The sequence below is a fragment of the Anser anser genome (assembly GCF_964211835.1).
Source record: "Anser anser genome assembly, chromosome: 1".
NCBI lineage: Eukaryota > Metazoa > Chordata > Aves > Anseriformes > Anatidae > Anser > Anser anser.
Window position 1 is genome coordinate 7,964,373 of NC_139720.1, and position 16,916 is coordinate 7,981,288.

The 16,916-nt window shown below is 43.2% G+C and overlaps 1 long non-coding RNA gene across 3 annotated transcripts; it reads left to right on the forward strand.

Annotated features, from left to right (window-relative positions):
• Positions 1–1,367: 1,367 nt before the first annotated feature.
• LOC310893981 lies at positions 1,368–11,770 on the forward strand. 3 transcript variants are annotated; one of them, XR_014579455.1, is made up of 5 exons: positions 1,368–4,688; positions 4,803–4,928; positions 7,343–8,390; positions 8,764–8,911; positions 9,417–11,770. It is a non-coding gene; the product is annotated as an uncharacterized lncRNA (long non-coding RNA). The 3 variants fall into 3 exon arrangements; XR_014579456.1 differs by lacking the exon at positions 7,343–8,390 and having other exon boundaries at positions 1,374–4,688; XR_014579457.1 differs by lacking the exons at positions 7,343–8,390; positions 8,764–8,911; positions 9,417–11,770 and adding an exon at positions 5,031–6,188 and having other exon boundaries at positions 1,383–4,688.
• The last annotated feature ends 5,146 nt before the right edge of the window (positions 11,771–16,916 follow it).

Genomic DNA, 16,916 nt, shown 5'->3' on the forward strand with positions numbered 1-16,916 from the left:
GTCTTAAAATTGCTGAAAAATCAGTGCTAGAACTCACCTGCTCTCCAGAACCATACTCAAGAAGGTTCTTAAACTTTTTACATGTCTTCTGGCTTCGCTTGAGAGGTCCCCAGGATCCCTGCACCCATATTCTTGGAGAATGGCTGATAACGCTGGAGCTGAAGACTAGAAATTACAAGAAAAAGTAAGTAAGATGCTATTCTAACAGCCAGTGCACTTGGAGGCAAGCAAGGGCTTCTGTCACTAGTTTCAGGTTTATTTGATAAGGGCTCAATGTAAAAGCCCTACACACCCCAGGGTGCTGGGTGTGAAACCTCTGTTTTATCCTGCCTAGCTAATCATTGGGCTTCCTACCCTGGGCTTGTCGTCTGGTTCCATGTCAGAACGCAACATGACGGAATTGATCGGGGTTAAGAAAAACATCCAGAATAGGTATTTTTTGTTGGTCTTCTGCCTTGTCCTGAATCTTTTCGGTGACCCGGTTTTGGGCACAAACCCACAAAGCTGTTACAAAGCCACAGGAGAGGCTGCAGGACGTGGGAACAGAACTGGTTGCGGGGGGATTACCTCAGGAACCTCTGTAGGTGTTTTTGTCACTGAGAAGAACATACCCGTGGACTCATTCCCAGTGCTGAGAAGGAGCCTGGACATAGGCCTGCCAAATCCCACGAGAGGGATTATACCAAGAGCTCTCATACAAAAAGAAACGAGCACCATGTTCTTTCCTTTTAATAAGAAGCAAGTCCATTTGGGATGTATTCTGAGGTGATGGCCAGGTGGATGGGTCCTCTTGGGGTGTAGGCACCTAACACTCCCTCTGGATGCTTTACAATCGAGAAGAGACAGAAGCTAACTTCTCCAGAACTCCTTCAGAATCTCCAGAGGCACTTTTCTCCCTCATCAAACATTTCAAGAAATGTCTGCATTTACATCAGAAGGACCAAGGCTTCGGAAGAATAAGCATACCTGGGCCTCAGGCAGTAATTTTCAAACACTTCATAAATAACACCAAAAACATCAGTCCAACCCCGCGTGACTCCGAGTTCTTCAAATACATTTCTCTTACTGACTGCAACACCGACTGAAGTCACAAACAATTGAAGAGTCACGGTGCAAGGCTGTCCCCAGTGCTAGTGCCCAGTTTCGGTGGTGATTTGACATGCCCATGTTGCTCTCCGACGTGTTCAGAGCAAGGCTCAGACATGCTGAGTGATGTAGGACAGGCGTTTGTGCCCATAGTTGATGCACTGATATTAGGGATGTTGTACATGGGTGCAAGAAGTTCATCTCCTGGAAAATTCATTGCAGGGTCAGGCTTGAAACCTGAGCCATAATCAAGCTGTCTTTTCCTACCAGAGATGTGAAAAAAAAAAAAAGGTAAGAATAATCTTCAGAAGCAATCAAAGCAATAAATCAAATTTGGCAATTTACAGGGCAGTGGCCAGGATAACACTATCCATTTCCTAAGGTGTCAGAGTGATGTTTCTGGACCTTAAGCAGGTCTGAATTTCCGTGGGATTTAGAAGAAATATATTTCACATTCTAATCTGATTTCCTAGGCTAGAGAAGAAGTGACTAAATGAGCCGATAATACTACCTGGCAGCTGTCAAATGACTTTTGGCTGTCGAGAGAGAAAACGGAAGAACATACGTTCTGAACTCTTGCTACTTAAGATAGAGGATGAAAGAAATAGAAGGGGTTTAAGTTGGAAATGAGATCATGCATCACGCCCTTTGGACAGCATGTAATCTGGCTAATGGCATCAAGTAGCTATATAAATAACTTCATTAAAGTGAACTTGTTTCAAATGAGCTAAATAAATCAGACTCATTTGTCAAAGAGCTGGAATGAAATAATCAGGTTAATTTAAAACCGTGTGCTGGGGGGACGATTCCCAAACTACTTCTCCTGGTGAAACTGCCATTGGTACATCTGATAGAGAGAACCAGTGAACTTTGGCAGTTTCTGTGAAACTCAGGAGGATAAATCGAGTTCTTCAAGCTACAGATGGACTTGCCATGTTCCCAACAACCTTTAGCTTCCTAGGTTGATGCAAACCCACTATGCTCCAGTGAAGTCAGCCGAGCTGTGCAAATTTAGACCAACTACAGATGTGAGTCCTGGGATAGTGAATAAGTGGGAAAATTGTCCCATCTTGCTGTGGGTTATCCATCCATCTGTCTGCATGCTCTTCTGAAAACCTCAGTTCTGAGTTGCTCGGGTTGTCCTCTGGTAGAGCAAGAACTGCCTATACCATCATCACATGCTGTTCATCCCACTCTTATCATATGACCAGTTTTCCAATTTTTTGCATTTTGGATGCTTTGTTTGTTTGTTTGTTTGTTTATCTATTTATTCATTTATTTTTCCTACAAATTGGAGGAAAAGGATGAGGTGTGTATCTCACAAAAATGAGTTTAAGGTTAGCATTTACAGACAGCTGTCTTTCAAACAAAGGAGTGGGAAATTGATTCTTCACTTCTATACTGCCGAGATCAGACTTTGGGTTATGGCATGTTGTGCTTTCATGCAACGAACCTGCCCTGAAGAGTCTGTAGCTGACAGCTATGGATTTATCAAATGAGAAACTGGACCGTGAATAAAGCTCTCAGCAATAAAAAACCTTTCAGCTTTTTAATACGTCTCGGTCCTGCCCTTTGGTTGTGCTCCTGCGGTGATCCCTCAGCTCAGGTAAAGGGCTGTGCAAATGACTTGAAGCTACCAGAGGAATTCCTCACTCCTGGGGCTCTGGTTTATCCAGCTTGGTTGCTGGTAGCAACCTCCGGGCTGCTTTAGCCCTGTGAGGGGAAAAGAGCTGTATGGATCTGCTCACTGAAGGCATGGTGGGCACGCCAACCATGTTCCCTGCTTTTATCTCCGTCAGCTAGGTGACACGGCCTGAGGATTGTCCTCATCACAGGTTGTCCTCTGGTTCCCAGCCCCATCTGTACCTGCAGAGGGGTACACAGCTGCTTCCCCATGGAGCACTCTGGTCGTATAAGGTTTGCTTCGCTGTTTTAGCTCGATGATTTATGGACTTAGCAACTTGGGACCTCACGTGGTCGTGATGAAAGTCACCAGCCAGCTCTCGGAGCAGGTGCTGTGCAGAAGCTAAGATGCCTTCCCAGCGTTTAGGGCACGGGGCGAGTGTGGCAAAGAGATCCCCAAGGAAGGGCTGCAGGACTTAGCTCACAACCTCCTCATAAAGGGCCCAAGCTAACAAATCTTACACTTTATCCTCCAGATTTTTCCCTTGGCTGAGGTTCTCTCTCCCACCTCCAAGCCTGAGTTACAGGGCAGCTGTCCCCTCTACCAGACGTTTCCAAACACAGCTTCTCACCTCGGGCTGACACATCTGCAGCGTTTATGCGAGTCCCGTTGGCACCAAATAGCAGCCAGAAGTGTGGGGCCGGAGGTTCCCCCTGTGGTGAATTTGATGCGGTGTGGGACGACGTGCTAATCCGTTAGCAAATGTCAGCGTGCTGTCTGCGGTGGAAATCGGATCGTGTCCAAGCAGAAGACTTTGCCTCAAGTATGAAACTGGTTTGTGGTACTACGAGTTTCTTCGTTACAATAATTTTGATAGTGGCAGTTTCTCTCTCGAGGACTGAGACACATTATCCTCCAAATTTATGAGCAGGAAGGAGTGAGCCTGCTAGGGATTTGAATGCATCTGAAAGATCTTTTCATTACGTCTTTATTTTTTTTCCTGCCAGGTGGGTCACACCCTCCCTATGTACATTGCTCTAGAGGTGGATTTCTCCCACCTGGCAGACCCTCCTCAGAATCTGTCCAGAGATTTTAACAGATTTTCAGTCAAAACTGATGGAGTTGGCCAATAGAACCACTCTTAACAGTGAACTGAGCAGGATTTACACTTCAGATATGGTATTCAATCCCTTAACTCTATTGTAAAGGTGTTCCAACCATCTCAAGCAAACCAGAATTAAAATAAAGCAAAAAATACTACTCTCACAAACATATGGTTGCTTTCCTTTATTGTAGCAGCGAGTGCTATACTACAACCTGCATCCTGGTTCCTGATATAATTTCTCTTCTCATTTGCTCACTTGTTTTTGAGATGAATTTGTTCTCAAATTAAGTCTGCACTCTGAAGAAAGATGCTGTGGGTCAAAGGGAAGAATATATCCTATGGATGGAGTATGGCTTGCAAGCCTGTGCGAGCTGCCCAAAGGCAAGCCTGTGGCTGCTGGCAGGGCACCTTTCAGTGTAACAAATCATCTAGAAGGAGAAAGATGCAGGGGAAGGAGGTGCAGGTGATGGCAGAGGTGATTCAGTGATAACAAGGGATTTGGAGGGGATATTTCAGCTAGCAGCCCCCGTATTTCCAGCTCCTTTCATTAAATCCAAAATGTTTCTGAAATTTGGAAACAGCCTTTTCAAACACTGATACCAAGGCAAAGCTACCAGCAGACAATGAGTCATTACATCATTAAAAAAGCAGTTTTAGCCATCAGTCTAACGAGCAGTGAAAGGACATCTGGCCTGCCTCTAACAGGTGATTTTGAGTTATCCGAGTAAGAAATTCTTTTTTCTCTCTGCAGCTGGTGAGGCATGTTAGCAGGGATCAGAAAAATCTATGCTTGAGAAAGAAAGGCATCTCTGCAGCAGGAGTGACAAGAAGAAAAAGGAATAAAAAATAGCATTTTTTCCCCTCAAATGACTAGTAAGCCAATTAAAAACTTCTGTCATCAATCAGATAGTTTGGAAAGAAAGCTGAAAGTAGTCAATGTTAAGATTGCAGTCTTGAGATCCGCTTCTTTCATATTCTTACCTCTAGCACAATGTGACCATCCATATGAAGGAAGCACGTGCACTCAACATCTGCAGGGGCTTCACTTTTTTCGGCACTGTCCTGCTGGGAAATTGAAAATATCAACTCTCAGGATTCACAGCATGTAAATACGTAAGTGTATTCTTAACTTCAAGCATGACAGGTTCTGTGAATTTATGTCAGGAACATATACTTTGGGAGTCAGTGCCATACTTGTTTTTTTTTTTTTTATAGGTAATATTTGAGTATTTAGGACTCTCTTCAGACCCATTGAAATCCAGGGAGCATTTTGTAGCATTTTAAGAGGCTGAATTTCAGGTTCTTCCACAATTACGTCAAATCCTTTTCAGACTTTTCTTTGCAAATCACTGAGGAATATCATTCATTATGTCTCGGACAGCTATGGCAAACAGCCCTGTGATCAGGAAGCCTAGCAACTCCTAATTCTTTAAGAAAAAAAAAGTCAGTTCTGGTTACACATATGAAAACACCTAGAAAAATACCCAAACCGAATGCGTGGCTGAAAAGATTTCAGATCTCACATCAGCCTTTTCAGGTATTTTAAAGCATCTCAGCCCTCTTGAATTGACAGCTTTCAATAATTCACGTATTGCTGTAGTGTGCATTAGACATCACATGTAGCCGTGAGGAGAAAATGGAAAATATGGAAACAAAGCCAAGAGAAGTACATTGCAATGTACAGCAAGGACTCAAGTTTTTGTTTTTGTTTTTTTTTTTTTTCAATAAAAGAACAAATAAATATTTCTGATATATATGCAGAGAAGTGGCTGAAATTTGTGGCTTAATTTGTTATTTTGGGTTTTTCTACCTTTTTTGCCTATTTATGCTGTGCCTTTAATCCCAGAGCTGCCTGCAGCCTGCTGTAGCAGCATCTGTGAGCCAGGCCACTCTGATTTCCAGGTCTGATGCACACCAGGTCTTGCCTTTTTCCCCTGCCTTTCCCTTTGTAATGATGATTCAGCCATAGAAGCCCTTCTAATTGACATTAGGGAGGATCCAGCCTGTTCTATCGTGCTTTTTCAGGCTGATGGAATTGCCTTAGCTTTAGGACACTGTTTACATGCAGCAAGAAAGTCAGACTCCAACATTAAAAATTAAGTTTCAGGTGCATATTTCCAAAGTGCTCCCCACTCAGCTCTGAATATTTCCTAAATTGGAAGCTGCTCGTAGCTGAGGTCAAGGCTGAGAGGCAGAAAAGGCCGCTTGTGGGGACTTTATCTACATCCAGCCTTCACCCAGACTTGCTCGCATCCAGATCAGGGAGTTTGGATGTGACTCCTGCCTAGGTTCAGCAGGATAAGGTGCGTGCCCGAGTACTGTGGGAAACTGTGCCAAGTCCCCAGCTCTGTGACCTTCAGGGAGCCTGCCAGCTAAATTCAGCCTTTTCTGTGCAGCTATTCTTTATCCTCGCGGTGCGGTGCGTAATAGCTCCATTATGCGCTTGAAGAGCTGGGAGAGATGTGAAAATAGCACTGAAGAAGTGACAAAAGCATGATGTGCTTTCCCAGAAATTTTCTATAGAACTTCATCACATTGCTTATTCTCAAAAAAAAGTGACAGAGAGAATTAACTTCTTGGTTAATCAACAGCAACAACAACAAAAAGTCTGATTCGTGCTCTGGCCGTGAGGAAAAGGTGAGTCCAGATTAACATATTTATCACAAAGAGAAAAAAATAATGCAAAAACATTTCGAAATGACAGTAACAGCCAGCAGCATATATGAGAGATGGATTTCCTCAGAACTTTCTCTGGTTTCCATTTTCTCATGGCAAATAATTATTACCTTTCAATTTGAACAGCTTTACGTGAATGCATTACATCCCATGGCTGGATGTAAGAAATCCCCGACTGTTGCCATATGGGAAGAGGTGAGGTATAGGAGTAGGGTCACTCATCCTGGTCAAGAATAAGCACTACTCAAATTTCGATTCACCCTTTTACAAAAATGAAGCTTTTCTTAATAAAAATAAAAATGTGATAAAGCCATTATGGGTGACATTTTTTGGGGGGATTTGATCACACACTAAAGAAGTTTTGAAACAAAAATTTCTGGTTTTCTTTTCAGTAACATAACTGTAAACATAAAAATATGATTAAAATTATTATTATTATCAATACTCAAAGTCTTTCCCTGATAAGGAAAATTCTGAGCTTTTTAAAATAGATTTGCCTCTGGAGCAACACCTTTGGCACAGCTGTTCTCATGGTGTGACATGTCCCAGTTTGGGCTCCTGTACAGGCTTTTAATTTCATGACAGGGTTTTATAGCACAGTTCAGTTCCACCTAAAGGCAAATTTTAAGCTCTGGTGCAAGCACTGTTATACATTAATGTTTTTTACCACCTCTTTATTGTGAGTTTGGCAAGTTTTCCATTTCTGAGATAAGAATAACATTATCTATTGTCCCAAAATGCTGTGAAGTTTGATTAACGTTGATGTAATGGCCCCAAAATACCTCATTGGCAAACATCTGTATTAATTTGTTCATTGAATTTGAAATTCTTTCTTTAATTTTGTCTTCTAGCACGGCTACTTAGACAGCCACTGCCAGATTGATATCATTTTCCAGACTGAATGGCATGTGTGGGTTACTGCGTGTTGACCATTTGTCCATCACAATTTGGGAAATACAAACCTTATCAGAGCAGGGGAAGCTGAATTTACAGCTCCAGCTGTGCTTGCCTCGGGGTTTCAGAAGCAGCAGTTCCCAGTGGCACAGACAGAGCAGAAATAACAGTTGCAGGAGAAGGTGTGCTCCAGGCTTGATCCTGACCCGGACCTCTGCCTACCTCCCGAGAGCCCCAGGCCCCCTGACTGCTGGCTCCTGGCATGATTCTCAGTTTCTCCCATGAGATATTTTCCACTTTTTCTGAGCAATTAAATAATCTGGTCAGCCAGAGATTTCTCTGCCTTGGAAGCAGCCCGTTTCAAGGAGGTTCGGACACAAGGATACATCCCCCAGCCCAAACGAACCCATTTAATACAAGGTTCTTGGCTAGCCTGAGGGTTTTTTCCTCCACCTTTGCACAAATGAGCTTGCTGCGCGGTGCAGAAGTCAAGCTGACAACAGGCTCCAAATATCACATGATGGAAATAAATATTTCCGGGCTGTCGGTGTTCAGGATACTACACGGGCAAACAAAGAAATAAATAACGAGGATGGATAACTGCTGAATGATTGATAACTGGAGACTGGATAACTGCTGAATCTCCTCCCCAGACATCACTGGTGGGGTACCAGTGCAAGTTCTATTTATTTGCAGGGGCTCAGCACGTGTTAGTGATTAAGGATGAAATATTATTTCTTATTTACAACTGTTTGCATGGATCCAAAGTATCACAGCCAAGACCAGAACCCCGTTGTGTGGCCCAGAGCACAAAGAAAGAATACAAAGATGCTTTTTGCACCCAAGAGTCTATAATCTCTTTATCAAAGAAAAGACAGTGGGTGGATGTGAACAGACTGGGGAATGCTACAAAACAGGGAGCTTGATTAGCATGATCAACAGTGATTTGGGTCTATTTGGTGCCTTTTCATGGCCAGCTTGTTTGCAGGCACCACTCCTGCATGGGTGAGGATCTGAGGATTTTTATTTTATTTATTTTTTATTTTTTTGGACCAAACTTTTGTTGTATTTGTTATTTTGAATCAAACCAGGTAGCTAAAAAGTAAGATTTGACCTTTGCTCCCGCTCTGTTAGCATCCACGGTTCCAGCCTGTTGTTTGTGAGCACTACCTGAAATTCATCATTGCCGAGCCAGCTGCTGTTTGCTTTGGCTCTTGTTTGCCCTTTTCCTGTTACACCTGCAGTGGAGGTTTTATGGCCTTCCCCTTCCCCCTGTGGCTGGAGAGTCAGGCAGGGAGAAAAACTCTCTCAGCATATGACTTGGATGTAGGCAGACATCCACCGTAACATGCAGCGGGCTGAAAACAAACCTTTTTAGCAGGTTTCTTGTTCGAGCCATTCTGAAGGGGCGAATGGTGCTCTGAGCATCATCTTCTGCTCGATGGCAGTCTATGAATGAGCCCTGGAGACCCCACGTTCCAGTTGGGAGCAGTACCATCATGCATCCATGCCTACTTTAAGCAGAGGTATCACAAAATCAGATTTTAATTAGAAGAGAAGAGTCCGCTGTTGCCTGTAACTCCTCTCATGCATGACACAAACCCTCACCTTCCACCCAGCAATTTCTGGGGAATTCTGTTTCAGCCCTAGCAGACCTTTTGGAATAACATCCGGCCGTGATTTAAAGATTTCTGGTAACACACAATCCACACAACCCTCCACATGCTGTTCCATGACTCACCTTTCCTGTCACCTTTCCGTGCCTTATCTTATTTTTAGTGTGAGATTATTTAGCATCAGCTCCAGCTGGATGCCTTTTTTTTTTTCTTTTTCTTTTCAGGGGGGAAGAACCACATTGAGTCCAAAATATTTATGTTATACAGGCTGTTAAGGAAACACCTTCTAACTTTCTTTAAATAAATGGGGGAAAAGGGGCATCTTTTTTCTCTTGCTGCAAGATGCACTCTTCAGACTAATTTATATTAATTATAAGTCTATTTTTTTTTGTTTTTTTTTTTTTTTCATTTGCAGATGTGATAGGGATCTTAGGTGCCTGCATTTTGTTTCCACCATTTCACAGCCTCAGTAAATGTCTGCCTGTGGCTGAGCCGACAGCCTCACACTGTAACTATTCTGTGGAAATTCAGAAACCATCACACATACGTTTATTACAGCCGTGAAGGATGGGGAATGGGGGACACCCAGCGCTGCAGCTCCCATGCCTTGAACAAAATGGTTATCATCTTGATTAAGGAATTAATCTCCTGAAGAGCCGGGCTCCTGCCTCCAAAGCGTGCATTTCCTAGAATGTGTCAAGCCAGTACTTCTCTCAAGCGGACACATAGTTAATATCTGCATAGCTTGATGCACTAATGTAGCCTTTCACAAATGCATGAAACGGTCAAGAAAAAGAAGTGGGAAAGAAGCAACCGTAAAGCCTCTATTTTGCGTTGTGTTGTACAAACCCTGCTGACTTCTGCCCTGACAAACTCTCATGCAGTTGCCTGTTTCCTTTGCAAGTCACAGACAGTCCTGGCCCGGCCCACTCTTACCTGCTGGCTGAGGTTTCCATTTCCAGGGCACGTACCCAGCAAGGGATTTCTATCTACTACATCTTTCCTCGTGAAGCCAGGGCAAGGATGGTCATGGAGTGCTGCAAGCTACCTTCATGGTAAAGCATCACCTTCCCTCAACTTCCACATTTTCAGGCATTAAAAAATGCTCTCCTAGCCAGCAATAGCTCTGAATGTTGATGAGATTTAGGGACATGACACCCACTTCTCACCGATACTTGCTCTGGTAGCTGGTGTTGTGCCTCACACTGCCGACCATCGAGGCACAGACAACACGGGGACAGAATAGTTCAGCTGGAAGGGACCTTCAGATATCACCTCGTCCAACCGCCTGACCACCTCAGGGCTAACCAAAAGTTAAAGCGTATCATGGGGGGCATTGTCCAGATGCCTCCTGACCACTGACGGGCACGGGGCATCAGCCACCTCGCTAGGAAGCCTGTCCCAGTGTGTGACCACCATCCTCACAGCTGGAGCTGCTCTCCAGCCTCTCGGCTCCCAGTGTGTGTCCCTGTGTCCAGCGTTACTCCATCCCAGGTGCAGAACCCCACATTTACCTTTGTTGAACTTCATGCCATTGCTGATTGCCCAGTGCTCCAAACCATCTAAATCCCTCTGCAAGGCCTCTTGTCCCTCCAGGGGGTCAACACCACCTCCCAGTTTAGCATCATCAGCAAACTTGTAAAGGATGTACTCCAATCCTGCATTCAGGACTGGCTATATATATAAATATAAGTGTATATATGTATATAATAGCTGTATTGTCAGTCTATTGCTAGGAGACAAAATAGCTTGATTCTCCAGCAAACCCTGAAGTGAGTGCTCATTTATAGTCCAGGTGTTTACGGCCCATTTAGTGTATTAGCAATTTAGGAGGAAAGAAGGAGGGGGGAGGGAAAAATGGGGGGAGAAAAATACAGGTTTGTGTTCAGATCTGACCTTTGAGTAGGAGGCATCTGGATCCTGCAAGAGCCCCGACATATCTGAAGGAACAATGTTGGATAAGTGGAAGAAAACTCACTCTCTTTTTGTGTTCAACTTTCATGGGTGTTTTAATGCTATTGGGATGTGTTAAGAGGTCAAAATGTTAATATAATCTCTGTTTCTGCCTTTAGAAGATCTCTGAGAGCCTGAGTTGACATGACCAGACCTACTTCAGCTCTGCGAAATTTTAAAATCAGCCCTGCAGAAAAACACACGGGCACACAGTTAAATTCTTTTGATTTTAAACGAGGACGTCTCCAATGCAATCAATGTGATTACACTTAACTAAGACTCTGCAGGAGCAAGACAGGTAGGATTCTTCAGGACTTGCAACAGAGGCTCATTTTCAGCATTGTGCAGCTCCACTAACCTCAAGGGGATGGCAGAGAGCTGGCCTGGAGGAAGCTGGGGGTTGTCCATCGAGCCAGCACCGATGTGCTTCAGGCTGCATCTGCACAGGACCAAATCGCCCAGCTCCCATCGTCAGTGCTACAAGGAACAGAGCCGGGCTTTTGGAGCAGATGCTCCCTCTACACAAATTAGCCTTCACACCCAACATAAATGTCATGCCTAGTGTGCTGCTGTTGCCAGCCTGGTATTCAGCTTTGAGCTTTATTCCCAGAGGGGTGAATGGCTCAGGCTTTAATTTGCCAACTGGGGAAAGCTCACGCAGTTAGGAGCACCAGAATAACACACACAAAGGTCAAAGAGGACAATTCTGCACTGCCTGCTTCCCAACATCGCTCGCATTGATTTTTTTTGGGCATCCAAAGTGAAAGATAAAAAGAAATGAGGAACTGAAGAGGGAGTTCCTCCTCTCACCTTTCCTCTCTCCTGCATTCACCTCTGGCTCTGTCGGCAATACACTGTGCAGCCTTTTAGCTTCACTCCTCTGTGGTTCTGGATGCCTCTCAGTGTTTTGTGAAAAGGAATTAGTTATTTCAGTGCAAACCTTGCCAGAAATTTAGCTTCTTACCGATTATAATTGCAAACCATCCCCATGAATTTCTAAACAAAAAAAAAAGGTGATGTGAGTGATTTATTAGGCAGGTCCCGAAATGATTCTTCAGCTTGGCACAAACGAGAAGCCTGAGTTAGTCTTCATGAGGCTCCAATCATTTCCAGACTGAAATAACCTCAACATTTTCCATTTGCTCCCCGATGCCTTTAGGGGAAGGTGTTCAGTGTATCAGAAACCCCAGAAGTACATGTCACAGGAATTAAAGATGACATTCTTACAAATTTCATCATGATTGCATCTGATCAGCTTATTTGTCTTTGTGAATGTACAAAGTTTTTAAGCCCAGGAGCTACACTCACCTGGTGTAATTGTTGTTTCTGAACAAACCAGCTTCAGACAGGGCAACAAAGAGTGCCCAGTGTGAAAATTCAGGGCGACAGGAACAAAGAATCAGAGCAAACCTCAGCTGGTCTGACACGCGATATTTTGCTACGTGAGCATCAACCGCCCTAGCAGCCAGATGGTTCAGAAAACTTTTTTTTTGGCGTTTGCTAGAGTATGAGCATCACGTTCATGGTTATGACCAAAAATGCCTATATTTGGAGTGGAAATGGTGCGGGTGTGGAGATGAGGTTTGAAGGCAAGAGCTGGGGGTCTTGTTTCCATTGTAACCTAATGGAGAGGCCATTCCTTCCTTGGCACGCACAGGGACTCGTTAGGCAAAAGGGCAGGATTTGTAATGTGTTCGACGATTTAAAACGTACGTGTATCCACATGCTTTTAAAATAACATTGCCTGAATTATCTAAAGTCATCTGATTTCAATTATTACTTAATAAAGGTTAACAAATCCTATGCAAAACCACATAGCATTGCTTTTCGCTGTAGCTCATCCAGAAAATGAATTTAGTGTAGCTTTTCCTTAACCTGCTCTGTCTGGGTAAAGGGAATAAATTGTATTAACTGCTCTTTTCCTTTAAAAGGTTTATTTGTCCCAGAGTTGAGTAGGGCACAATCATTTGATTTTAACTCTTGATTTTCCAGACAACTACAGGAAAATATATGAAAACTGAATGTTAAAGTTTTGGGAACGCAGAATTTTGGTAATTCAGGATGAGTTTTCTGAAGCCCTTTTGAATTTCAGATGATAAAGACATATAACAAAAATTTACAGGGCTTACCAAAGGAAAAAAAGCTGGTTTTGACAATAATAGAGGAGAATTCATTACTTTTATGGAAAGGGACAGAGATTTTGCAGGCTTCTATGTTACACTACAGTTTTAATATATTTTTATATATACTGGGAAATGTGAACACATACAAACTGCCATTTTTAATGTGTACTTTCAACAGGGCATACATGTACTGTGCCATTACTTTTGAGATAAACAAGATGACAAGGAAACTTGTGCCATGGTTTGCTCTGGAATACCTTTTGGTATTCTGCAATTTTTGTTAGCTTTTCCACCCATTGTTCTGTTGTTTTGGGGGTACAAGTGATGGATTTTGACAAGTTTTTTTTTTTTTATCTCTTACTTCCTTAGGTGTCCTAGGAAACAGCAAACATTTCTGCAATAATGGAGACCCTAAGTCAAATTTGTCAATATTGAGAGCATAGCAGAAGAAAGCTAAATACAGCAACAAATCCCCAATTCCCTCAGGGCATCAAACTGCTGTTCCTGGCCCCTTCACCATCCAAAGTGAGAACTGTCATCAGCCATTGTCATTTGCCCAAGGTTTTTTCACTCTGGCCAATGTTTCACAGAACCCTTGCTGTTACCTCTCTGACCACCAGCGTTGACCATGAAGAAAAGGCAGGCCATAGAAGATTTAAATCCAAGAAAGTATCTGTTTTTCTTATGAAAGGGCTAGAGAGGTCAAGAAAATCCTCTTGTTTTAGAAAACTGGACCACATTCCTGCCCACACTGTACAGAGACTTCCCATCTTGAAGACCAAGAGAAGCTTAGACACCCCTGATAAGGCCCAGAAGGGCACCGTTGGGCCACGACATCAACCCAAGGACAACAGCATGTGCTGGTGACACTCAGGAAGGTGGACATCACCCAAACCAAGTTTCAGCTGAGTCCTCACCTAACGATGATGACTTCTTTAAGGTGTCTCCTGTTTCCTACCCTTGCCACAAGCTGGTTTTCAGCCCTGCTTGTGTGACCACCGGTCTGGGCCTACCTTGGCTCCTAGTTGCAGCTCTCAGCCTTTTGGTTTCTGGAGCTGCTCCCCTCCTAATTCAGCTCCTTCATGGAGGTCTGCCTCACCCTCCTGCCCTGCTCGAGTCCTGTCTCAGCTTTCAGAGTTAACCCCGAGCATGTCTAATATCCTGACCCGGCCTCAAGCAACACCAGATTTTGTTCTCCATTCCCCTGGCTGAATCCTACGAGGGCTGAAGAGATTCCTGCAGAGTCACAGCAGTGCTTCTGCAGTCAGGCATGGCCATTTCTTCTGAAATGCATGAAATTGGATCTGAGGCTCCTAATCTTTTTTGTCGTTCTTCTGTCGTTTTAACTTTCTACTCGGTCTTCATTTTGTAGGGTATTCATTTTGCAGTCTTACTGTGCTGGGATATTAATTTCCCATTTGCAGTCTATAAGAAGAGATTCTTAAATGCTCCTTAAGTAGATGGCTCAGAGTAAAAGCCATTTCACTGGATCTGACCCAAATCTGATGTTTATGACTGAGTACACTCTGAGTACACTTCAGGGTTTTCTTCTGTGCTAGTAACAAGCTCATCAGATTTGTGGGGAAGTTTCTTTTTTATTGTTCTCAGAGAATGAAATATTTTTTTTTTCTTTCTCCATTGCTATGAGAAGGAATTGAGAAACAATTTTGGAGCTGACAACTTTTTGTAAGACTGATCTGGAATACTAATTCAAAACACTTAAAGTCACATTAAACATCTGATCAAAGTGTTTTGGGTTCCATTATCATGGATTTCTTAAATGGAAACAGATGGTATTTTACTGTGTGAAAGCACCGAGAGTGCTTGCATTTCTGTTTTTATCTAGGAGAAATACTATTCATATGAATTCTTATGTAATTCCTAAAAAGAAAAAAAATAATATAGCTTGATTAACAGAACTCTTCCTACTGTGGTAAGTCATCCATCTCTGTATCCCTCTTTATTGCACCTTCCAAACCAGAACTTGGATACACCTGATTCCCCATAATTAAAACACCAGCATTCAAACAGATTTCGTGCAATTTCTGTCTTTAGGTCCAGCAATGTTCCCCTTATAATAAAATTGGAGCAGGAAATCATGGCTGTTCTTAAGCATCACCACAGACAGCAATTATCTAGGAAGCAGATCCCAGATATGAGGGTCATGATGAAGTCCTCTCTCTTATAATTGTAATGGTCACCTGAAATTAACCCCAAAATTATAATAAACTCAATTCTCCTGTAAAAATTACAGTGGGGCTTCACCCAAAAACTCTGCCCATGCCATTAGCTGGCTGAGAAGAGGCCTGCAATCAGTGCTTCTGTATTTTTCTCTTGAAAATCACTCCTTTTTTTATCAAACAATGACAGGAGCTACATTGCTCCCTCCACACCGGTTCTGCTTCTGCTTTATATTTTCTTTGCCACTGCGGTGGAATTGCAACTCAACAACTTTGTAAGTCTACAGGTCTGCCTCTCCTTTACTTTCCAGAGGAACATATGCTCCAGGGTTACAATGCAGACTAAGGAAGCAATTTATGGCATTCCCTGCCCAAAGCTGCTCTCTGAGGCAATCCAGGGCAGCTCCCTGCCTCTGCAGATCTGCGAGGTGACTCTCAGACCGGTGTGATTAAAGACAGAAATTCTTTGGGTGACAAAAGTGGAAGCTCCGGGGGAGATTTTGTGAATTGAGCAGGCAGGACTAATTCTGTAAGCCAGGATTTGCCTCGCCTGCTCTAAATCTAAATGAAAATGGAACCTTTTTCTTTTTTGCTGTATGGAATAATAAGGACTTCAGGAGTGTCAGACTATTGCCATGTCAGATGTAAAGTGAATCCTGGCTCTCGACGCTCTCTGTTTCTATGAATTTTGCATAGAGGTTAAGAAAGATAATGATCTTCATAAAAGCAGCTCCCAGAATCACTGCACGAGGCTGAGTGTCAGTGCGTGGAATGTGGATGAGGATCCCGTGCTCTGGAGATCACTCCCAGACCTGTCTTTCTAAGATTAGCAAGGGTTCGGCTTTCGGTTATGCTGCATAATGGCATCACATCAACGGGGCACATTAGTTTCATATCATTGTACATGATGGTTGTGAATTTCTGTTCAAAATAAATTGATTGTTTTCTGGCCAAAAAATGAAAGCACTGTTAAAAACATATAAAGCATTTAAAATTCAGTTTTATTGTGGGGAAAGAGGCAGCTTTTGCAGTTTGGACTGCCTGGCGGACCCTGACTTGGAGAAACAGCCTTGGGTTTGGACTTGGTGAGAACGGCAGTCTTGATATGGGCTCAGTCATCTGAAGGCCCTGTAGGAGTTTGTAGGGTTAGTGCCTAGTAAAACAAGTGGTAATAGCAACGTCAGTGACTTTCAGTTAGCCTCTGAAGCTAACACTAGTTTGGGATTCACCTGAGCAAGCGTGCATCTGCAGCACAGACTCCTGCATTTCAGCTAGCTGCCAGACTCTGCTAGCCAGTGGAGACAAATAGGTATCTATCGGACATCATTCATCCAATTTTTTAGTGCAGATGTCTGAAATAAGCCGTATGAATCCAAATGTGCAGCAGATGGCTCTGAAACGTTAGATATTCAGGCTGTTCCACCTTAAAAATCATCGAGAGCTTTAGCCTATTTTTAGCAAATCGGCGTAATGGGACAAAATCCTTAGATAACTCGATGTGTCACAATCATCCCACCATCTTGTTCAATCAAAGCTGTGGCTGGTACAAAACACTCATGTTCTTAGCTCTCATAGTAAATATCTGTTATAAACTCAATGTTATAACTGTGTAGAGACCCCAGAATCTCTCCCCCCGAGGCCTTGTTGAATATCACAGCA